The sequence below is a fragment of the Camelus dromedarius genome, chromosome 31 (genome assembly GCF_036321535.1).
Source record: "Camelus dromedarius isolate mCamDro1 chromosome 31, mCamDro1.pat, whole genome shotgun sequence".
Taxonomy (NCBI): domain Eukaryota; kingdom Metazoa; phylum Chordata; class Mammalia; order Artiodactyla; family Camelidae; genus Camelus; species Camelus dromedarius.
The window spans coordinates 23,998,045-24,008,533 of NC_087466.1; the positions used below are offsets into that span (position 1 = coordinate 23,998,045).

Here is a 10,489-nt window from a genome sequence, read left to right on the forward strand (position 1 = left end):
GCCCACTGAGCCCCCGCCCGCCCACAGCACAGCAACCCAGGGGCTGCATCTCCTCCCGTAACCTCACGGTGCCCCCTGGGAGGCGCTGTGACGACACCCGCCCTGCACAGGGGGAAGCTGAGGCCCAGGGAGGTTAGGGGACCCACGTCCACGCGCCTGGGCCCCGCCTTTCTGCCCCTGGTCCTCCCCCGAGACCTCCTGGACCAGGAGACACTGAATGCCCCAAACAGGTCACAGCCCCTGTAAGAGGCTCGTTCACGTCCAGAGCCCAGAGCTGGGAGGGAAGAGCCTCCTGTCCGAGGACGCGGCGTTTAAAGTGAAAACGCAGGGAGCCTGGTGCTGGTTCCCCTGCAAAGATGCGGCTCCAACCCAGGCTCCCTGCGAGGGCGACGACTCTGCAGAGAGGAAGCCGGTGCTCTCCAGCACTGTCCTGCAGGACGGCCAGCCGACGAGGGTCTTCAGACCCCTGTCCTCCCCAGACCCTCAGGGAGCCTCCCGACCCTCTGCTGGGGCTGCCTGGCCCCAGGCTTAGGTCAGGAGGGACTGTCCTTGCTGACCCCGCCGCCCCTTCCAGGAGCCACGCAGGTGTCTCTTTCCCTTCCCTCCCCCATCTCGCAATTTCCAGAAGAAAGAAACCTCAGAAAAAGAAAAGCCAACTTTCATCAAAGGCAAACCCCAAACTCCACACAAGTAGATCTGGCTTCCTCCTTGCCCAGCGTCAGGGCGGTTTAGCTGCCAAAGCTGCCGCGTGACAGCGCAACGTCCTCTTCGTCGTCTTCTTTTTTTTCCCTGAGCTTCTTATCAAATATTTCTGTGCCTTTTATCCTAAGGCTTTTTTCTCCTCTTCTTTTCTTTTCAGACTGAAAGCTTCTGAACTATTTTTCATGATGTTCCTGCCGGAGGAGGCGCCCCTGGAAACACCCTTGCACCGCTCTCCCTCCTGCCGAGGCTGGGTGCCGACTGGGAGCTGCCGGCCTGCTGCTGAAACAGTGTCCTGGGTGAGCGGGCGGGGCCGGGCCGGGGCCGGGGCCGGGGGGCCGGGAGCCGAGGTGGGGCGGCGGACTCGCGCCCGGAGGCCCTCTCCCCGCGCCGCACCCCCATGCCTGCCGACCAGGGGCAAGAGCTTTCAAAGGGGAGTTTCGGGGAGGTGCACAGGTGGAGGGAGGGGCCGCGCGTGGCGCAGCACGGTCAGCGCTGACCCTCGTCGTGAGGTTGGTCGTGCGGTGGTCTGGTCTCTGTCGTCTTGCGTCCTTTAAGTACAGTTCATCCTCGGCTCCAGGGCCGGTTTGTTCTTGCTTATTTGAGGCCAGACCTTGGAATCGTGCGGAGCTGCTTCAGCCTGGTCATCATGCGGGTCACGTCTTCCACCTGGGGTGGGGGGGGGTGGTTAGTACCTACAAAACAGCCCAAAGGATGCGGCTCAGGATCATTTCTCCGGCCCCGACAAGGAACTAAAGGTCCTTGAAACTTTGTGTAATGGCTGAACTGTTAGTGTTCTGTGTTGCCTGACTGTTTCCCTTTGTTTCTGCATTTTCTTGTTTCTCTGATTAAACTTATTCTTGACTAAAGTTTTTCTACAGACAGGAGGCAGGCGGAGGACGTGGGGAGGGGTCTGTGTGGGGAAGACCCCGCAGGGCCCCGCTCCGGTTCACACCGAGGACCGATCCCCACGCCCCGCGCCCTCTGCCGTCACAGACTCCGGTTCCCTCTCTCATCGACAGACGGGTCGGCGGTCAGTAGGAGGAGGGTTAGCTGTCCCCTGAGATCCCCACAGGGATTCACTTGGCCTCACACATGCTTGTGAGCAAACACGACAGAGCAGGAGGCACTGATGGTTCTAAAGGCAGAAGAAAACTTCAGAGACTCAGCCATCAAGACACCATCTCGTTTGACCCAAAGGGGACGAGGTGGCATCTGAGCCCAGCCCCTAGTGTCGTGCACCACGGTAGCAAGTGTCCAGGCGAAGTGGGTTGGGTCCACACCTTGGGGGTGAGAATCTGGTCAAAGTTCTGATCGGTGAGGATGGGGCAGGGAGTCGGGGTTGGGGTCAGGAGGCTGACTTTTCCCACAGTCTTTACACCCTCGGAGGGTTTACTCTGTGCATTTGAAGTTTGCTTCAAAAACGAGGATAAACACACCGTTAAAAGCAGCCAGCCGCTTGAAGTGTCTGGTGCCAGCTTTCAGGGTACGACGGGCGTGGAAATCCCACGACAACCCAGCCCCCAGTGTCTCTGTGCGCACGGGCCGTGGGCGCCGCAGCCAGGAGTCCCCCAGGAGTGGCTGTGGCCTGGCCGATGGCGGTGGTGCATCTTCTCCTTCACACGTCCCTCCTCATCCCTGCGATTCTTCAAGAGCAGCCCCCCCACACTTACTTATTTACAGCGGGGTGACGTTGCAGCACTGCTGGGCGACGAATGGTCGGCTCATCTCGGGTCCTTCTAGCCATGATTGCACTTCTGAACGAAGACGCCTCCAACTGTTAGGCCTCTATTCTGGGAGGGAGAGAGAGGCTGACTGTAAGTTCTGCTGCCGTGGACCACAAATATCTTCATCTGCTTGGGCTGCAGCAAAAAAGTTACCAGAGACCGGGCAGCTTGTAAACAACAGAAATTTATTTACTTCTGGAGGCCGGAAGCCCTAGACGGCGGCGCTGGCAGCCTCGGGGTCCGGGGAAGGCCCGCTCCCTGGTCCAGATGCCGTCTGCTCGCTGCGGCCTGACGTGGAGGCATTACAGGAGCGCTTGGGTCCCTTTTATAAAAACACGACCCCATCCATGAGGGCTCCACCATTGGCACCCAGTCACTCCCCAGAGAGCCCGCCTCCTGGTCCCACCGCATCTGGGGCTGTGATTCCAGCATCTGAATCTGGGAGGGGCACAAACTTTGCAGCTGTGGCAACTGATGCTTCTTGTATTTGCTTGGCTGCAGCATTTTTTTCCCACCTTGCAGGAGTCTCTGCGATCTCATTTGCGATTGCCTTTCCCATACCCTCGTACACTCACTTCTTTTCTGCCCAGATTCAGTGGGTTGGTAGCAGTAACAGGAGAAAGTCACTAGGTCTGCCACAAGGCTCACTGGAGAATTTTAAAATGTTGAAGGACTGTCGCTGAAAGCATCACGGTCCTGGTCTGGACTTTCCCCCCCGAATTCATATCTGAGACGAGTGTGTTTTCATTCACAGGACTGCGTTTCCTTTGGCCTCCAGGTACATAGGAGAGTTAGGCTTGTTTTAATTATTGCTTTATTTTCTTTCCACAAACCAATCAGAAATGAAAAGAATTCAGAAGCGTGTGCCGGTACCATTCAAACCTTTCCAGAAGCGCCGGGAATAAACAGCAGGACCCCGGTCTCAGCATCGCTCTGAAGCCGGGCAGACGCCGTGCATCTGGCATCAATTCCCTGGGCCAAATCTCCTGCCATTTCCGTGGTCATCTACAGAACCCAGGCTGAAATGCAGAAACCACGGGGGTTGTTGGAGCCCAGCGTGGACATTTCCACGTCTGCCCAGTTACAGCGGTAGTAATGTTTGTCCCTGGTGTGTGGTGCACGTGGCCCGAAGCAGCATCTCACGGCACATTTCACGGTGGGTCGCCGAGAAGTTATGCTTGGAGAACTTCTGCATGAGATATTTTGGGAAACAGAACAGTGTGTCCTCGGGTTGTCCTGTGTGGCTGGTATATGCTTTTGTGTCTCTGCACTAAATAAAAGCGCATTTCACTGGCTGGCCTCGAGGGCAGCCGGGCTCGGAGCCAGCGCTCATTCAATCAGGAAGAAAAGCCCTCGGTGCCAACAGACTGGATGGGAGCGGGCCGTTTGTGAGCAGAGAGAGCCAACGGGAAAACAGAAACAGCAGACGTCTGTCTCGGGCAGATTCGGCCAGCTGGATCAATGAGTCTGAAGAAACAGAGCCTGAAGTCGGGCAGGAGCAGCCGCTGCGCACCGTGTAAGGGCAGCGAGCGCTGCCCTGGGGGCCCCGCGGGAGGAGCCTCCTCCGCCCGGCGTGGGCAGTGCAGTCACCCTGGGGTGGGGAGGCTGGTGATGCTGTGCCGAGTCTGGTGCCCGCGGTCATGAGGGGTCAGACGACGGGTCCGCCTGGGAAACCTGGGGGCCCCGCAGCAGAATGTGATCAGGTCGTGCCCTGCTGTCCTGAGCGAGGCTTCCTGCTTGGAGTGGCGCCGTGAGGCGAGAGGCGGCTCAGTCACAACTCTGCCGGAGGCCCTTCCTGCCCACATTTCGGAGGGCAAACCTGAGCGTCTGTGTCTGCCTCGTGGGACTGCAGGGCGAAGGCAGCTCCCTGCGGGGTCAGGTCAGTTTCCATGGTGAGAGGTCACCTATTGGCCAGAGTCACCCCTTGGATCCTGGCTGTTAGGATGGGTGTATCGGGAGACCTGGGCAATCGGTCACACTGGGTCACACGGGATCGGTCACCATGTGGACACCCAGCCCGAGCTGACAGTGGGGCCCTCTCCCTGGGAAGGTGCCCTTGGGGCCAGGAGAGTCCATCTCAGACAGGGCTGGCCTCTAACTTGGAGGAGGCAGAAGAGCTCAGGGACCAGCAGGTGGAAACCCTGAGAAGTCCAACCTCCGGTAACAAACAGTGAAGCAGCCACGTTGGGAGAATCAGAGGGGAGGTGGCCTCTCTCTTGGCAAACCACACTTTCCTGGGTTCTCTCCAGCACCGGGCAGCCCCGTGCCAGCTCCTCCTCCTTCAGGAGGGAAGGGAAGGTCCCGTGTGAGCTGAGGAATTGGGTCAGCCCAGGGACATCAGCGACCAGTGAGTCCTCAGAGCTCCCAGGTCCGCCCGCCAACACCTCCTCCGCTTTTACCAGTTTGCACCAAATTCTGCCGCTTACGGCTACGGTCCCTGCAGAGCTGCACGGGACCAGCACCCTCCGCCCTGCCCAGCTCCGGGGGAGGGTTTCTTTCATCCCCACTGGGTGTTGATTCCTCCCCTTCTTTTGAGGCAGGAAAAGATGGAGATGAACTTGGAACAGAGATGCATACAGATTCTTCTCCCACTGTGTTCCGTTCAAGGTGTTTCTCCAAACGTGAGCCGAGAGCCTGGGCGTGAAGGAGAGAGGAGAGACCTCAAGGGCCAGGTGAGCGTGGCGGGCAGGGGAGCCGGGAAGGAGCAGGGGGCTGCGTCCCTTGGAGCCTGTGGGCCACCTGCCTCCCCCGTCCCCTTCCCCTCATCATCGTCTCCATCACCTTCTCCTCTGCCCCCCCCCCGACCCCGGCCCTTTCTCCATCCCCTTCTGCTCCCCCTTCCCGCCCCCTCCCTCGCCATCCCCCCCAGGCTGGATGAGCTGTGATGGGTCTGGCAGCATGCGTCCTCCGGGACCGGGGCCCCAGAGGCTCCTGCCGCTGCGTGAGGATGCTCAGGGACGCGGCCGGCCGAGGTGTGCTGAGTCTGGGGCTCTGGCTCTCCTGGCCCCTTCGTGCTGCGTCTGTCACGAGGAGCCCCAGGTCCTTCACAGTCTCCCATGGGACAGAGGTCGAGCCAGAATACCGGGATAAAGCCGTAATTTCCCCGTGTTTACCGTCTTCAGCTCGGCGGGGGAGGGGCTGTCCTCTCAGCAACCCCAGGGGTTCGGAGTGAGTCCGGCATCGCTCTCCTCTCACCACCCTCCACATGCTCATTTTGTTTTTTTAATTGAAGTGAGTTTCATAGAACCAGACATTTTAAAAATTACACTCCAGCAGCATCCAGAACGTTCACAATACTGATAAACCATCACTGCTGCCTCAGTCCAGAGCATTTTCATCACCCCACCCCACCCACAGCCCATGGCGACCGAGGGTCCACCTCCTCTCCGACTCTGAATTTACTGATTCTGACTCATCAGTACAAGCGAAACCACACGACACACGACCGTTTTTCTGCCCAGAATGGCGTTTTGGAGGTCCGTCCACGGCGGACCGTCCGTCAGCACATCGCTGCGCATCCCCTGCTTCCCACCGCGCTGTGGCTGCTGCCGTTTTCTACCTGCCGTCTGTTCGGTGCGGACTGGTGTCTCGTTGCGTAGGATTCGCAGTGTCCCAGCGACTCGTGACGCTGAGAACCTCCTCACATGTGTGTTGACCACGTATGTATCTTCTTTTGAAAAATCTCTGTTCAAGTCCTTTGCTCATTAAAACCAATCAGGTCATCTGTCTTCCTGCTGTTGGGTTGTAAGAGTTCCTTCTACGTCTACATTCTAGACCCTCAGCTTACGTGTGGTTTGCAAACATTTCCCCTCATTCTGTAGGTTGTTTTTTCATTTCCTTGATGGTTTCCTTCGACACACAAAACATTTAACTTTGATGAAGCCCAGTTCATGTGTTTTTTTTTTTGCTGTTTATGCCTTTGGTAGCACATCTAAGAATCTCACTGCCAGACCCCAAGTCACGAAGATTCGCTCCTACATTTTCTCCTGATGGTCTTGTTCTGTTAGCTTTTCCATTTCGATCTTTGACCGCCTTTGAGTTACTTTTTACGTGTGGAGTGAGGTAGACTAGTTTCATCCTCTTGCACGTGGAAATCCAGCTTTCCCAGCCCCTTTTCGCAAAGAGACTGTTCTTTCCGGATTGAATTATCTCGGCATCCTTGTCGAAAAGCAATCGACCGTGGGTGTGTGAGTTAAGTTCTGGACTCTCCGTTTCATTCCACTGGTTTGTAAGTGTGTCTTTGTGCCAGTGCCACACTGTTTCCGACTGATGTAGCAGCGTATTGATATTGAGATAGGGAGGTGTGAGTCCTGCAGCTCTGTTCTTATTTCTCAATATCGTGTTGACTATTTGGGACAACTTGCAATTTCATGAGAATTTTGAGATCTGATTCACCAGATGTGAGGGGGAAAAAGCCGAAGCTGTTCTGATAGGGAGTTCGCTGCATCTGTGAATTGCTTTGGGGCGCTTTGACGTCTTAACAATATTAAAACTTTCAATCTGTGAACACAGGATATATTCCCTTTTTTTTATATACATCTTATCTAATTACTTTCATTGATGTTTAGTGGTTTCCAGCGTGCAAGTCTTACACCTTTTGATTAAACTTATTCCTGAGTATTTTATTCTTTTTGATGCTGTTTTTATATGAAAGTTCTTTCCTAATTTCATTTTTGGATCATGCATTGCTAGTGTATAGAAACACAACTAGCTTTTATCTGTTGAACTTGTATCCTGCAACTTTGCAGAATTCTCTTATTAGCTCTGGCAGTTTCCTGTGACGTATTTAGGATTTTCAATATTTAAGATCGAGTCATCTGTGGATAGAGATGGTTTCACGTCTTCATTTCCAATCTGTATGCCTTTCCTTCCCTTTCCTTGCCTAATTGTTCTGGTGAGAACAACACAGTGTTGAACAGAGGAGGGAAGCGGGAAGCCTGTCTTGTTCCTGAACGAGGCTGGGAAGCTGTGTATTTTTCCATCATGAAAGGCTGCTGGCTTTTGTCAGAGACTTTTTCTGTATTGGTTGAGATGATCATCTTTCTTCTTCATCTTCTGTTGTGTTACGTTGAATGACTTTGGTGTGTTTTAACCATCCTCGCGTTCCTGAGATAAATCCCATTGGGTAGTGGAATTTATTAGTCTTTTCAATATGCTGCTAGATCAAACTTCCTAGTATTTTGCTGATATTTTATGCACCAATATTCACAAGGGGAACTGGTATGTGGTTTTCTTTTCTTGTGATGTCTTTGTCTGGCTTCGGTATAAGGGTGACACTGGCCTCATGTAACGCTTTAGAGAGTGTTTCCTCCTCTTCCGTTTATAAAGAAGGGTTTGAAGAGGTCTTGGCCCTTCTGAATGTTGGGCAGCGTTCCCCAGTGCAGGCGTCTTGCCGCGGTTTAGACTGAGTCCTGCTTCAGTCGCTTGCCCTGTTACGGCTCTGCACAGGTTTTCCCTTTCTTCCTGAGTCAGATCTGTCATTTACGTGTTTCTAAGATGCCCCCCCCACCAGACTTTATCAGATCCCTTTTCTCAGTGGCACGTGTCACAGAGCGGCCGCCTGGTGATTCCACGGTTAGCACCTAGGGTTGCTAGTGCCCAGGACGATCAGAGCTGGGGCTCTCAGGCGGTGCCACGTGGAGCCTGACAGGGACTGCAGCACAGCAGAAGGCAGGGCCCCGCCAAGCAGAGATTCTCGCCTGATAGCTACGCTGAGCCCTTCCCGCGGCCCTGCCGAGGTCAGGACGCCCGTGCCTTTCAAGGTATCCAAACGAACAAATGTCTCCCCCAAGCAAGCCAACCAACCAACCAACCACCTTTGTCCTTCATCCAGCAAGAACCAGATTTCAGCCACTTGCCCCCAAGAGTCTTAAATTCTAAAGCTATCCTCTCCAAACTTTGTAGAATTTTGTTCCCACCACCCGTTACCATGACGACCCACCTATTGATCGAGTTAGTTTCATGAACAGCGGAGGTGGCGAGGCCACTTACGGTGCTGGTCTTACCCAAGTGTATCTTCATCAGTGTGCTGGATTAGGTTCTCCAGCTCCTGTGGACGCCACGTGCTTCCAGGACCCTAAACGACCAGACGATACTCTCAGAAAGCACAGCCCATCCGGGGGTGACGTGAACGCCGCTGCACGGGGAGCAGGGCAGGAAGAAGCAGAAACAGTACAGAGTCGTCAACTCAGAAATTCAGCTCTGATCCGGGAACATCCCGATTTGAGAGCAGAGCTTCAGTAGAACTGATGAATTATAAATCCTCTCCTCCCCAAGCTGCTTACACAAAACCGATCCACACAGTGCTCATTCACCACTTTATTTAATACTTTCATTTCTATTTTTGGGGAGGGGGGAGTGTCCATGCTCCGGGGCCTGTGGGTTGAGCTAATTAGCACCTAGGGCAGGTGGGGGTGGGGGCGGGGAGGAACTGGTCTGCTTTGTGATGTTTATGCAGCAAAGAATGTCAGGGGAAAAAAGCTTCTTTATGTAACTTAATGGGGGACTCTCCATGTTAGCTACAGGATTTCACCAAGACTTCAAATAAATTAAATGAAATTTCCACCAGCTCTTATCCTCAAAGTTATTTGAAGAGAGAGGAGCGTTAGAATTTAAACCCAGTGACTACACAGAGAGAGAGTGGTGATGGCTGACTTCCTCAGCCCACATCTTCCTTCCCGGAAAAGGAGCGAAGCTGTGGATATAAAAGTTCTGATAATACTTGCCCTCTCCTCAGTAGCTCTGGATGAATTCCTCCCACCCCGAGAGCCTGCAGAGAACCGCACGTGGGCCGCACAGGCTCCTGCTCCAAAGCGCTTCCTCAGGAGAGACCGTCCATCACTGACTAGCTGGCTCAGCCCCCGGCGGGTCTTCTCAGGAGCCCTGGGGACGGACCCCACGGCAGGGGGCTGGGGGACGTCCTTTCCCCAGAATGGGCCCCTCCCACTGGTCCCTCTCTCCACCCCCAGCAATGAAATGCAGGGGCCAAGCCTGCGCTGTGCGGGCTCTGTCCACCCGGCCCACCAGTCTCCCAATAGCTGGGGAACAACGTATTCTGTGTTCCCGTTACTCTGCGGGTCTGGACGGGGATCCTGAGCGGTTCATTTCCAGGGGACACACAGCTCCCTCCAAGGGCCCCGTGGCGGCTGAATCTGCCCCGGGACCAACACCAGCGACTCCCATCCCCGCATCTGCCCTGCGCAAACTCCGGACTGCATCCCGTCCCCCCCGCCCAGGCCTCCCCGTCAGGGGAGGGGCACCGACATCCACTCCGCGGCCCCAGGCCAACTTCTAGGCAGGTGCTCAGTGAGTGTTTCTTGCTGAAGTAATGAACCCCTGGTCACAGCTCACCAGTCCTCTTTGGAATCCCGTAGGGGGGCCTGTGGTTCAGTTTGGGGGGCGTCACAAGCATGGAAGGAGGTGCTTCCGGCGCCAAGCTTGTCCTGTGCCCCCTCAGAGCCGGTCCTTCCCCCCAGTGCCCCCGATTTGCTGGGAGGCAAGTGTTTGAGCTGCTGTGAATATTTGATGGCCCAGCCGTGCAGGAGAAGCTCTGAAGCATCGCAGAGCGGCCTCCTGCGCAGATGGCAGCCTCTCGAGGATGGAAGGGCCCTCGGGGTTCATTCTGCATCAGAGGTTCAGGGGCCAGCGGCCTGAAAAGCAATTCAGTTACCCTCTCGGTGAGGCCTCGGAAGCTTCTGGAAGCCGCCAGGCTCTCAGAGGGTGTCGCTCTCAGACCCCCTGAGCTCTGCCCCGCTGGCATAACCCCTGGACCTGACCCTCAGCCTCCCTCACACCCCCTGGGGTGACCCTTGGAGTCCCTGTCTCCTGTGGGGCTCACACCACCCCCGTCTGCCCCCTGGAGCGTGGATGCTGTGAACACGGGCCTGGTCTGCTCAGTCCCCGTGTCCCCGGCACCGATGGATGGATGGAGGAGGAAGGAAGGAAGGGCCACTTCCGGGCCCGGCCCCAGGTCTTCCTACGGCGCTGGTCCCCACACCTCAGAGACACGTGGAGACCGGGGAGCTTGTTAAAGAGCACGGGCCCGGCGTCTCCCCCGTGCTCTG

General features: G+C 55.7%; 1 long non-coding RNA gene across 3 annotated transcripts; it reads left to right on the top strand.

Moving 5' to 3' along the window:
• Window positions 1-3,645: 3,645 nt before the first annotated feature.
• LOC116149972 (uncharacterized) lies at window positions 3,646-8,988 on the top strand. Of its 3 annotated transcripts, none has more exons than XR_010378620.1 (4): window positions 3,646-4,305; window positions 4,967-5,098; window positions 5,296-6,085; window positions 8,451-8,988. It is a non-coding gene; the product is annotated as an uncharacterized LOC116149972 (long non-coding RNA). The 3 variants fall into 3 exon arrangements; XR_010378619.1 differs by having other exon boundaries at window positions 3,649-4,305; window positions 5,784-6,085; XR_004133563.2 differs by lacking the exon at window positions 3,646-4,305 and adding an exon at window positions 4,658-4,794 and having other exon boundaries at window positions 5,784-6,085.
• Window positions 8,989-10,489: the final 1,501 nt, after the last annotated feature.